The 11660-nt window shown below is 44.4% G+C and overlaps 1 protein-coding gene across 1 annotated transcript in view; it reads left to right on the top strand.

The window, feature by feature from the left end:
- The first annotated feature begins 836 nt into the window (after nucleotides 1-836).
- The window catches only part of kcng2 (potassium voltage-gated channel, subfamily G, member 2), a 61666-nt gene continuing 50842 nt past the window's right edge, over nucleotides 837-11660 (top strand). Inside the window, exon 1 of the mRNA XM_023960219.2 lies at nucleotides 837-1101. The gene's annotated coding sequence lies outside the window, so the exon portion shown is untranslated. The remainder of the gene's footprint in view (nucleotides 1102-11660) is intronic.

Raw genomic sequence — 11660 nt, 5'->3', positions numbered from 1 at the left:
ATATACAGAACATAAATATTTTGGAGTATTTTTTGTGAAGTTGACCTAATGCATGAGTCTACATGTAAATTTGTTGCAGTTTCCTGCAGGAAGTCAGGGGTCTCGTCTGCAGGATGGAGGTTTCCAAACACAAATGAGCTTAAGGCCAGAATTGCTTCCTGAAAACACCCATCAGTACTATTTGGGAAATTAAAACGTTTCCTTTTTTTAACATTTTGCTCCGAGTTACAAAAAAAGCTTCAACCAAAGCAGGAGGATCATCAGCTGTGAAAACCTCTGAACCTCGTTGACAGATCAGCTTTTAGCTCAGCTTCTGCCTGAAGTCAACTGCATCACAAGTCACATAAAAAGAAAACCAAACTCCAGAAGAGGAGTAAATGGCCAAAATGGATATGATATAAAAAAAAACCCACAGAAAACAGTCACTTTGATTTTATTTTACAATAAAGCTGTAAAGAAATGATTTGATCATTTGTGTCACAGAATTTTAAAATTTTAATCTGTGAAAGCAAAAGAAAAGAAAAAGAAAAAAAGTTTCACATTTGAAGAAGACTCCCGGAAATTAAAGGGGGAAAACATGTCAGCATATCAAACAAGAAATGAAAAATACATCAAATAAATCCTGTCTTTGACAGATAGATAGATAGATAGATAGATAGATAGATAGATAGATAGATAGATAGATAGATAGATAGATAGATAGATAGATAGATAGATAGATAGATAGATAGATAGATAGATAGATAGATAGATAGATAGATAGATAGATAGATAGATAGAGTCAAACTGGATAATTTCAGACAAACGGATCGAGGACACTCCCCCCTCCTCCCCCCACCTCGCATTTCCGGGGAGTTGAGCGCGCGGCTCCGGACGCACCTGAGCAGTCCGCGCGGAGCGTCGGAGAGCCCGCGTGCAGCCTCCCCATGCTCTGAGCCCCGCGCGCACACTTACGCCTCGTGGGTGTTTGAACATGTGAAGAGACTTTTCAACAGGCTCCGGGCTGGGGGGCGGGGGGGGTCAGCCGAGTCCCGCAGTACCTGCGGGGAGAACTTACAGAGGAGCGGCTCGGGGACTAGACACGCGCGGATCTGTTCTGCGGTGAGTGTGCCTGTTTTTGGACTCCGTTTTTTGCGTCTTCTGTCTTACGATAAAGTCGCAATTATTAAACAAAAGCTGCGCGCGCGACCTGATCCATGTTCCCTGTAAAAATCCTCATGTATCTGCTGCGGTTGATCCACATGTGAGTGACAGCCTGATGGAGCAGCTCCCTGCTGAAAAGATGACTCTGATCAATGAGGATCAAGCAGGACAGAAGTTGCAGGAGGATGGCGGTCCTGTCTGCTGCTGGTCTTCAGTCACACTATCAGCTTTTCGTTTTCAGCTTGATTGCTGAAGGACTTCTGATGGTGTGAAGTTCAGGAGCAGGCGTAAAGTTAGGGCTGCTCAGACAGGAATGGTTGAGATTCGGAACCAAACAGAAAAGAGGAACGCTCTGAAGGCAGAGACCTGCAGGCAGGAGTGATGGATCTAATGAAGAAGGAGAGCAGAGCGGGTGGTTTCTCACTGGCCTGTAGCAGGAACTGAGGCTTCAGGGTCTATGGCTCTGTTTCTGCTGGAGGAGAATTCTCAGGTCCACACGTTTGAGAAGAATACACATGTTTTTTCTTTTTCTTTTTGCAAACTACTAATGAAAACATCGTGTACTTACTTCTTTTCTCGTTCAAGCTTGACATAATAAAAAATGAAAACGAATGAAGGGATAAAAGGAACACAAAAGGAAATGTTGTAGTTCCTCAAATGACCACTGGAGGGTGGTTTCAGAAAGGAGAAATTTCCCCTTAAATCCCATGTTAAAAGTTACATTTTATACTAAAGTGAGAACTCTAAAGCCTGCTGTGATGTTTATTGTCCTTTTTAGTTCATTAAAGATGTGTGTATGGTGGTGGAGTTGTTGATGTGTGTGTGTATGTGTGTGTGAATTACTTATTTTGAGTTGATAGAGCAGGAGTGTTCTTTTATGTAAGTGAAGACCTGAATATGGACTCACCCCCCCCCCCCCCCCCCACACACACACCCTTTGTCAGTGATTAGACAGTGGTTTATGTGTTGATAAAATACACCTTCTTGTGTTTTCAAACCAAGCCATCAAGGAAATCATTGCGTGCTTCATCCTGTTTTTCAGATTCATCCTTGTTGTAATTCATCTGTTTCTATGTTGAAAACCTTTTATTTCCTAAAAAATCACAGAGAATGAAACAATCTGGATCCATTTATTGGTTTATTTCAGGAACTTCAGTCTTACAGCTGTTAGTCCTTTCATGTTTTTGCACAAATACAGAACATTTTTGGTTCCACGCTGATGATAATAATCAGAACTTTATTTGGTTCGGTAAAGCTGTGGGCAAAACATACATTAATAGGAACCAAGCCCCGGAAAAACGAACATTTCATATGCTTTTAGTCCTCCAAACATTAAACATTTAATTCACCTTAAAAGAGGGACCCCCCCCCACACACCACCACAATTTGTTTTTTAACCAAACTGCCAACAAAGCTTTGTTACAGATGAATACCTTTGTGGAGACAAAGGTATTCATCTGCCAGTTCACCTGTTAAGGTGATGATCACACCTTAACCTGCATCTTCTCATTCTCACAGAAGGAGACTTGGAAACAGGACACAGGCTCACGAAGGATTCAAACCTACTCTGCAGTCACTGCCTACACTAGTGTGTGATGGCTCCTAACAGTGAGAAGCTACAGAATACGTCCTCGTTCTTGACTCCCAGCTCGGGGAATGAGTAACACTGGGGAACTTGGACATACTGCTGTGTTACACAGAAAACTGCCTCTATCAGAACATATGATAAGCTACAATGTTTGTTGTTTCTTTATCATCTTAAAAGGCGTTTATTCATACAGGTTTATGGTATCAGTAGGTCAGGAGACCTTCTGTTACTTTATTATTTAAAGGAAAATGGGTTTAAGAAGTCAGTGCAAAAAGAAGTACAGAAAGTTGAAGGACTCACTCCAAGGAAAATTGTATTTTTGCTGTACTTAACATGCTCTTTTGGCCTCTTTCTGATGATGGAGGACATAGATAAAGAAGATTAAGGTTAAAACTGCATTTTTGAATATTTCGTGCAAGCAAGTGGATCTATTGCTGGATAGCTATGCTATGGCTCAACATTTCTGATGCATCGCTAATGTTAGCATGGGGTTGTGGGGGGCTGTAAGCTTGCAGAAGAGAGTGCAAACAACGGGACGACAAAGAGTAAGAGTTTCTGGAGAAAAACGGAGAAGAGAGCTGCATTGTGTCTTTGTAGATGTAGAAACAAGTCTGAAAGGATCCGGAGAGAGGAGCTGTGGTTTGGATGAGGAAGTCTGAAGTGACAGAGAAGAATGTTGGAGTTGTTCAGGACATGGAGGAGAGCTGGAAGACAGCAGTGAGATCTTCTGTAGGTGTGACAGAGGAGTTCCAGGAGGAGGTGGGACTGCACCAAGGATCAGCTTAAAGCTCCTTTTTGTTTGCTGTGGTGATAGACGGACTGACAGAAGAGGTTAGACAGAAATCTCTGTGAAACACGATGTTTGCAGATGACCCTGTGATCTGTAGTGAGAACAGGGAACAGGTGGAGGTTTGCTCTGGAAAGGAGAGGAATGAGGGTCAGCTGCAGTAAGAAGGAGTATCTATGGGTAGTTAAGAGGGACTCAAGTGGAACAGTGAGGTTATAGGGAGCAATGGTGGAGAAGGTGGAAGAGTTTAGGGGCCCATATTATGCAAAATCAATTTCTTTAGCTTTTAAGGGTATTATAAAGTTTATTCCTCATGAAAAGAATCTAGCCACAGGGGTTGCAAGCCAGTAACTTCTGTGCCGGTCCCAAGAGAGCAGGTGGAGGAACAGCTAGAGAGGTGGAGGTTTGCTCTGGAAAGAAGAGGCATGAAGGTCAGTCGTAGTAAGACAGAATACATGTGTCTGAACGAGAGGGATCAAGGTAGAAGCGTTAGGTTACAGGGGGCTGAGGTGAAGAAGGTGCAGGAGTTTAAGTACTTGGGGTCAACAGTTCAGTGTGATGGGGATTGTGGAAAAGAGGTGAAGAGGCGAGTGCAGGCAGGTTGGAGCGGGTGGAGGAAAGTGTCAGGAGTGTTGTGTGACAGAAGAGTGCCAGCAAGACTCAAAGGAAAGGTGTACAAGACAGTGGTGAGACCAGCTCTGCTCTATGGGTTAGAGACGGTAGCAGTGAGACAGAGACAAGAGGCTGAGATGGAGGTAGCAGAGATGAAGATGTTGAGGTTCTCCTTAGGAGTGACCAGGTTAGACAGGATAAGGAACGAGTACATCAGAGGGACGGCTCATGTTGCCTGTGTCAGCGACAAAGTCAGAGAAGCCAGACTGAGATGGTTTGGACATGTTCAGAGGAGGGATAGTGGATATATTGGTAGAAGGATGTTGGAGATGGAGCTGCCTGGCAGGAGGGCAAGAGGACGGCCAAAGAGGAGATATATGGATGTCTTAACAGAGGACATGAAGTTGGCTGATGTTAGGGTAGAAGATGTCCATGATAGAGTGAGGTGGAAAACGATGATTCGCTGTGGCGACCCCTGATGGGAAAAGCCGAAAGAGAAAGAAGATTCCTCATGAAAAGAAACCCCTAAGCGGTATTTTGACCCATTCATGCATTTCTGAGTATTCCTCTAAAAAGCTGCTCTCTGAGCACCAGCTCCTCGGGTTCTCACATTGTGATGTAATAAAGTGAGAACAGCCCCTTCCAGGAAGGGTCTGCGCTGCCAGCCCCGCCCCCAGGCTAACACACACACACACACACACACAAACAAACACACACACTTTCTCCATGGAGCTAGTGGTGTTTGGCAAAAAACTCTTTCCTTTTATGTGCACAATATGCACATCCATCTATGTTCAGATGTTGTTTGTTTTCGTTGGCGAGACACAGACACGCTGCTGAGGCCGGCTCTAGGATGACGTCATGAAATGGGCGACGCCCACATGGAGTCAGAAGTGTTGCCTCAGAGATCGAGTCGTCTTACTTCAGGGTAGGAAGAGAACTCAGGAAAATAAATCATATTTCATTTAAAAAATCCTAATTTAGTGTGCCAAAGGTAATATATTATCATAAACATGGATATAATTTACAATAAAAGGCTGAAGAACAGCATGATGCCCTTTAAGTTCTTCGAGTCAATTATCCAGAGCAACAGAGAGTTTAGGAAAGAGGTGACCAGGTGTGTGCAAGCAGTCTGAAATGGGTGGAGAAGGTTTTCAAGTGTGATTTGTGACTAATAGAAAAAAAGGAAAGGTGTAGAAGACTGTGGAGAGAGCAACCATGTTGTTGGTTTAGAGCACATGTGTCAAAGTCGAGGCTTGCACGCCACATCCAGCCCGCCGTGTAATTTTATCCGGCCTTCAAGATCATTTTATATTGTTGTTATTAATGGCCCGACCAGATATAGCGCTGAGAACATATTCAATCCAGATCCCATAATGCAGCGTTTCAGCCGCCCAGCGAAATGTAGCGCTCGTAACATATCTACTACAGATCCCACAATGCAGTGCTTCAGGTGCCCTGGTGAACACTAGCCCTCACGATGGTGAAGAGTAAAAGTTGATTCTGAAAACAGCCTCCGGAGTCAGAATAAATGTTTACTGACATTACTGGAAAACCCGTTTGTCTCATTTGTGGAGCAAATGTGGCTGTAAGTAAAGAATCTAATCGAAGACGGCGCCATGAGACAAACATCAAATGCACACTTTGCTGAGAAGCTGAGCACACAGCGTTTGAACAGCGCCTTGGTAACTTTGAAGACCAAAAAAAGGAATTTTGAGTTACTTTTTTACCCGTCTGCCGTCAATGTGGAACCTGCACCTGAGTAGATTCAGATGGAGCTGAGAGAGCTGTAGTGTTTTGGCACACTGAAGACGAAGTTTGACACTGCAGGACTGAACAGTTTATTCTCTCCATTCCTGCTGAAACGCCCCAGCTCTGTCTACATGCAGCTACAGCCTTGTGCATGTTTGGCTGCACATTTCTGTGTGAGAAGCTCTTCTCAGTGATGAAGACTAACAAAACAGCAGACAGGTGTCGTCTCACTGATGATCACCTGCAGTCCACCCTGAGAATCTCTACAACACAGGACCTCACAGCAAACACAAACCAGCTTGTTGACCAAAAATGATGCCAGGCGTCCAGGTCTGATAAAATGACACAAGAGTAAAGAATTGGATTTTGATTGTTTGAGGTTGTCTTTGGGAATGACCAGGATGGATCAGGAATGAATCCATCGTAGGAACAGATCATAGTAGATATTTAGGAGATAAACAGAGGGAAGCAGATGGAGATGGTTTGGAGAGCAGAGATGATGTTGGTAAAAGGATCCTGAGGTTGGAGCTTCAAGGAAAGAGATTTAGAGGAGGAGGAGGAGGTTCATGAATGGAGAGGAGATACGAGGATGGTGGATTTGAGTCAGAAGGATGCAGAGGAGAGGGTTAGAGGGAGGTGGATGAGTTGCTGTAAAGCCTACTGACTGACATTTGAGCTTTTTATGGTTTAGTAATGAATTGTTTTTGTTGTAAAAACCTGCCGTATTCTCTGATGTGAGGTCCATCTGTTGTATTTTGACTTTAAATCAAAGTTTTCTGTAAAACATCACAGCTGTGGGTTAGCTGTTCAGCCCAAGAAAACCCAACTCGGCAAAACATCCCTGTTTTTCTCATGTCTGTACCTGCTGGGAGTCCAGTAGGAACTTGGTAATTGTTGTAAAAGTTTGGTGAAGCAGAGGCAGATGGTAAATCCAGGGTGGAGGTGGTAAGTTCGACTTCCAAAAGTTTCCTTCTAGGATATTTTTTGTTTGTTTACCAAAAATGTTCTGCAGATGTGAGAGCTGCCGGTGAGTTTTACAGAGGTAAAAAATATGGTTAAGAGATAAATTCATGCTATTATATTTTCTCATCTTCTAAAGGAGATGAGAAATGTCCAGGTTCAAAAGCTAAATGCCATAACTGCCACAAGATGGGGCATTGGGCCAGAGTATGTCGTAGCATCAGGCCAGTAAATGAACTCACGGAAAGGGAGAAAGGTGCGCAGACCTCCTGTTTTCAGCTCTGTACGTAATGCAAAAGGCAAGACTGAAAGATGGTCTGTCACTACAAAATGAATCTGTTCCTGTCCAATTTAACATCAACACAGGAGCTGATGTCAATGTTATAAACGAGGACACATTTTACACCACAGACAAAGGAAAGTGTCACAGCCATTCTGGAGGGGAATGGTCTTGCCTCGGTTGCTTCAATGTGGCAACAAAGGCAGAAGCTACGCATAAAAAATGTACGAAGTCCATGGGCACAAAGTCAACAATCTGCTCAGTCGCTCCCTGTCAGTTGAAATGAATCTTGTGAGAAAAGTAGATGAGATCACAACCTACACCACTAAACAAAAGGTCGGTAGTCAGCCCTATTGGAACCGCTGCATTTAAAAATTGATCCAGTTAAAATAGCATTAAAAGAATGTACTGTGCCACACGGCAAGGCATGTACCATTTACCATGCTACAGAAAGTGAAAGAGGAGCTTTAAGGATGGAGCAAAACTACATCATTAAACACGTGACACAACTAGCAGAATGATGCGCTCCAATGGTGCCAGTCCTGAAAAACAAAAAGGCAAGGCCTGGATCTGTGTAAAGCTGACAAAACTGAACAAGTCAGCAAACAGAGAGCGGTACATCCTACCATCTTTGAATGAGGTAACGTCTAAAGTAAGTGGTGCAGGTGATGTTCTCATTTCTGGATGCTGCTAGCAGGTTCTGGCAGATTCCCCTGCACCAAGATAAGTAAGTTGACAACATTTATAACACCGTTTGGCAGGTAATGTTTTAAAAGACTACCCTTTGGCATCACAAGTGCACCCGAAATCTTCCAATGCATAATGCTCGATACTCTGGAAGGTCTGAGGGTGTGGAAGTCTTCATGGACAACAACTTGGTGCATGGAGCCATCATGGAAGAACATCACGCACGTTTGGAAAAGGTCTACGTCGCATCGAGTCAGCAGGCCTCAAACTCACCAAAGAAAAATGCTTCTAGAGGCAAAGCCAGTTAAGGTTTCTTAGTCACCTGATTGATAAGTCAGGAGTAAGGCCAGACCCAGGGAAGTTGCGGCAATCAACCAGCTACCCCCGCCTCAAAATGAGCATGAACTGAAACAGTGCTACTTAGGCAAGTACATTCCTTCACTTGCCACAGTCGGACAACCCCTTTATTATCTACTCAAAACAAAGAAAGTATGGACCTGTGGTCCTTCACAACAGCAGCATTTGAGAACATCAACGGCATGTCAACAACAGCCCCAGTTCTCACCTTCTATGACGTTGCAAAGACAACAACTGTTTCTTGAGACGCCAGCAGCTACCGGCTAGGTGCTGTACTACTCCAGCTTCATGGCAAGGAATGGAGGCCAGTCACCCACTGCTCCCGTAGGCTGTCAGAGGCCGAACTCGGTATGCTCAAATTAAGAAAGAATGTTTAGCCAGTGTATGGGCCTGTGAGAAGTTTGATAAGTATTTGTGTGGTTTGGATTGGTGCAGGCTAGAGACAGACCACAGACCTTTGGTAGCCATGATGAACAACCATAGCTTAGACCTATGCACAACAGCAGTGGGGACAGAGCATCGCCTTGGTCTATCCCACATTTGATAGACACTTGTGCAAGTGGCTTCCCATTGGCTTCAAGGGTGGTTTTCCACAGCTTCATCGGATTTCCTATGAAAGCTCTGAGAGTCCTGTTGAGGCGGTACAGCTCCAAGCATTCAGTGATCCATGTGTGTGGCATTGAGTCATAGGCTTTCTTGTAATCAATCCAGGCTGTGCACAGGTTAGTGTGTCATGACCTACAGTCTTGAGCGACTGTTCTGTCAACCAGGAGTTGGTGTTTGGCTCCTCTGGAGTCTCTACCAATGCCCTTCTGTGTGTTGCTCATGTATTGATCCATGTACCTATTTATCTTTGTTGCAATGATGCCTGACATGAGCTTCCATGTTGTGGAGAGACAGGTTATTGGTAGGTAGTTGGATGGGACTGCACCCTTTGAGGGATCCTTCTGGATCAGGATCGTTCGCCCTTCCGTTAGCCATTCGGGGTGAGTCCCATCTCTTAGCAGCTGGTTCATTTGTGCTGCCAGACGCTCGTTGAGTTCAGTGAGCATCTTTAACCAGTAGGCATGTATCATGTCAGGGCCCGGTGCTGTCCAGTTTTTCATACCTGAGCCTCTTTCTTGGATGTTTGCCACTGTGATGGTTACTGAATTCCGTTCAGGGAGGTTGTTATGTTCTTTTCTCAGAGAGACCAGCCACTGGGCATTGCTGTTATGTGCCGTCTCTTTCTCCCAGATATTTTTCCAGTACTGTTCAGTTTCTAGCCTTGGTGGGTCTGCTCGGCTGTTTTGACCCTGCCACTTAGAGTACACTTTTGCAGGCTGAGTTGCAAAAAAGCCTGATTATCTGTCTGGCTTCATTGTCTCTTGTGTACCTCTTTAGGCGGCTGCTCAAGGCTATAGGAGCCTTTGTTTAGCAGTTTCCAGTTCTTCAGGTATGGGCATCTGGCTGTATCTTTTAGGGTACTTGCTTTCTCATTGTACCTCTTTGAGCCTCTGTCAGCTTACTCACATCCCTCCGTGTTGCCTTGATTCTGGCCTCCAATTGTTGCTTCCATGGTGGGTACTGTTTTCTTCCATGGTTGCTCTTATAGCCAAGCATCTCAAGGATCCCTGTTGCTGAGGTGTAAACCAGTTCATTGGTTTCTGTAATTGTTGTGGTAGGGATTGCCTTCAATGCTTCATTCACAGCTTCCAGGAGACTTTCAGGTGGTACATCTCTTAACCGTTGTAGCTGGTGTCGGGGTTGCCTAGTGTTCATTCTAGACATGATCTTGTCTTTCAGGTCAGTTGCTGCCTTGGGGCTTGGGGCTGTGTACCCAACCTGAGGGTGGGAGTGTGGTATAGCCTTCTCTCTGACCTGCTGTTCTGGCTCCCCCGTGGCGATATTGCAATTGGATTGTACCGCTACAATCTCAAGTTGTGATAGGAGTTGCAGTTTGTGGATGTTAGAACATTGGGCTACCAGGTGTTTGGCAGTTAGCCTTGATTGTGGGTTTCGAAGCATCCATTCATTCAACATTCTCTGCATGTAACCTCTCTGGTTGGGATTACTTTAGTAGTAGCATTCTAACAGAACCTCTCACATGTAGTCCATTTCTGTCTTGTTCCAGTAGCCCACTTTCCATCAAGTTGCTCTGATCCCCCAGCACATGATGCAGACCTTGTTTGGCTGGGCGACGTCTCAACATGTGGTTTATTGTCTCTCATGTTATGTGGTTCATGTTATGAGGTAGGCAGTAGTGTTAAGGGTCTTGCCCAAGGACCCTCACTGGGTGATGTGAATTGCTCACCATTATGCCATTAATTGTTCACCCCCCCCCCCCCCCCCCCCCGGGAATTGAACCCTGGATTCCTGCTACCAGTCCTGTAACTTACCAACCGAGTTCGGAATTCCAGATGAAGTAGTGAGTGACAAAACACCTCAATTTTGCTGGGCAGAATTTTGAGAATTCGGACAAGACAGGATTTTCAGACACCTTACATCAATTCCTCACCACCCCCAAAAAATGTCCATGCAGACAGTGCAATGCAAACTGAAAAGAAAATTCTCAGGCAGGAGGATCCACTCATTGCTCTCATGTGCGACCGGTTAACCCTCTGTACCTCTACAGGAGTCAGCCTGATAGAGCTCCTCATGGGGAGAAAGATTCGCACAACACTGTCCACCCTGGAGAAGAATCTCCAGCCAAGATGGCCTGATAGAAAGGAGGTTATTCAGAGAGATGCAGCAGAGAATACTGAACAAGCCCTTTTCCTGCTCTACATCCAGGGCCCACAGTTGGTACAAAGCTAGATCAGGACTTTGGTGAACCTTGTTCTGTTTAAAGTGCTTTATAAATAAAGTTGAGTTGAGTTGAGGAAAAGAACTGGTCAACATCAGCACTTGTCTCAAAGGAGAGTATTACTTCCCGATCACACCTCCTAGTCACGGGGAGTGGTGTTCCATCATGTCCACAACGACGACCTACAGCATGTTTTTACCTCCACCCTTCCCACCTTAGTTGAGATTTCTGAGGTGGAACATCTTCCTTCATCCAGCCCTTCTATCTCAGAGACTGAGCTCTCCTTCCCACCTCAGGTCATCACAACTACACATACTTCAAAGACATTCTGCTCACGTTCAGGACGTGTGTGCAAACCCGTCAGGAGACGAGACTTTTAGTCTCAACATAGCCTTTTTTTATTTTTTTGGGGGGGGGGGTGTTATGAAAAAAGAAAAACGAAAAAGCAGAAGAGAAGACGTAAGACAAAGAGGGACTAAGTTCTATAAATGTTTGAAATGTGAATTTTAAATGCGGTTCGTTGATGATGCTTAATTACTTTTGGCAACTGAACCTTTACTGAAGGTCGTTCATGGTTATATAAGGGATAATGGCAGACAATGTGTGCATTATCAGAAATTAATACATGCTGTGGAAGCCTTTGTACTTTATTATTTTTGTTTTTATGTTTGGATAGCTTTTTTGTAGTTTTTTTTTTTTTTTACAAAAA

Source organism: Oryzias latipes, chromosome 11 (genome assembly GCF_053564925.1).
Source record: "Oryzias latipes strain Hd-rR chromosome 11, Olatipes_Hd-rR_3.1".
Taxonomy (NCBI): Eukaryota; Metazoa; Chordata; class Actinopteri; order Beloniformes; family Adrianichthyidae; genus Oryzias; species Oryzias latipes.
Note: the sequence above shows the minus strand (reverse complement) of the source record. Positions and strands in the feature narration are given on the sequence as shown.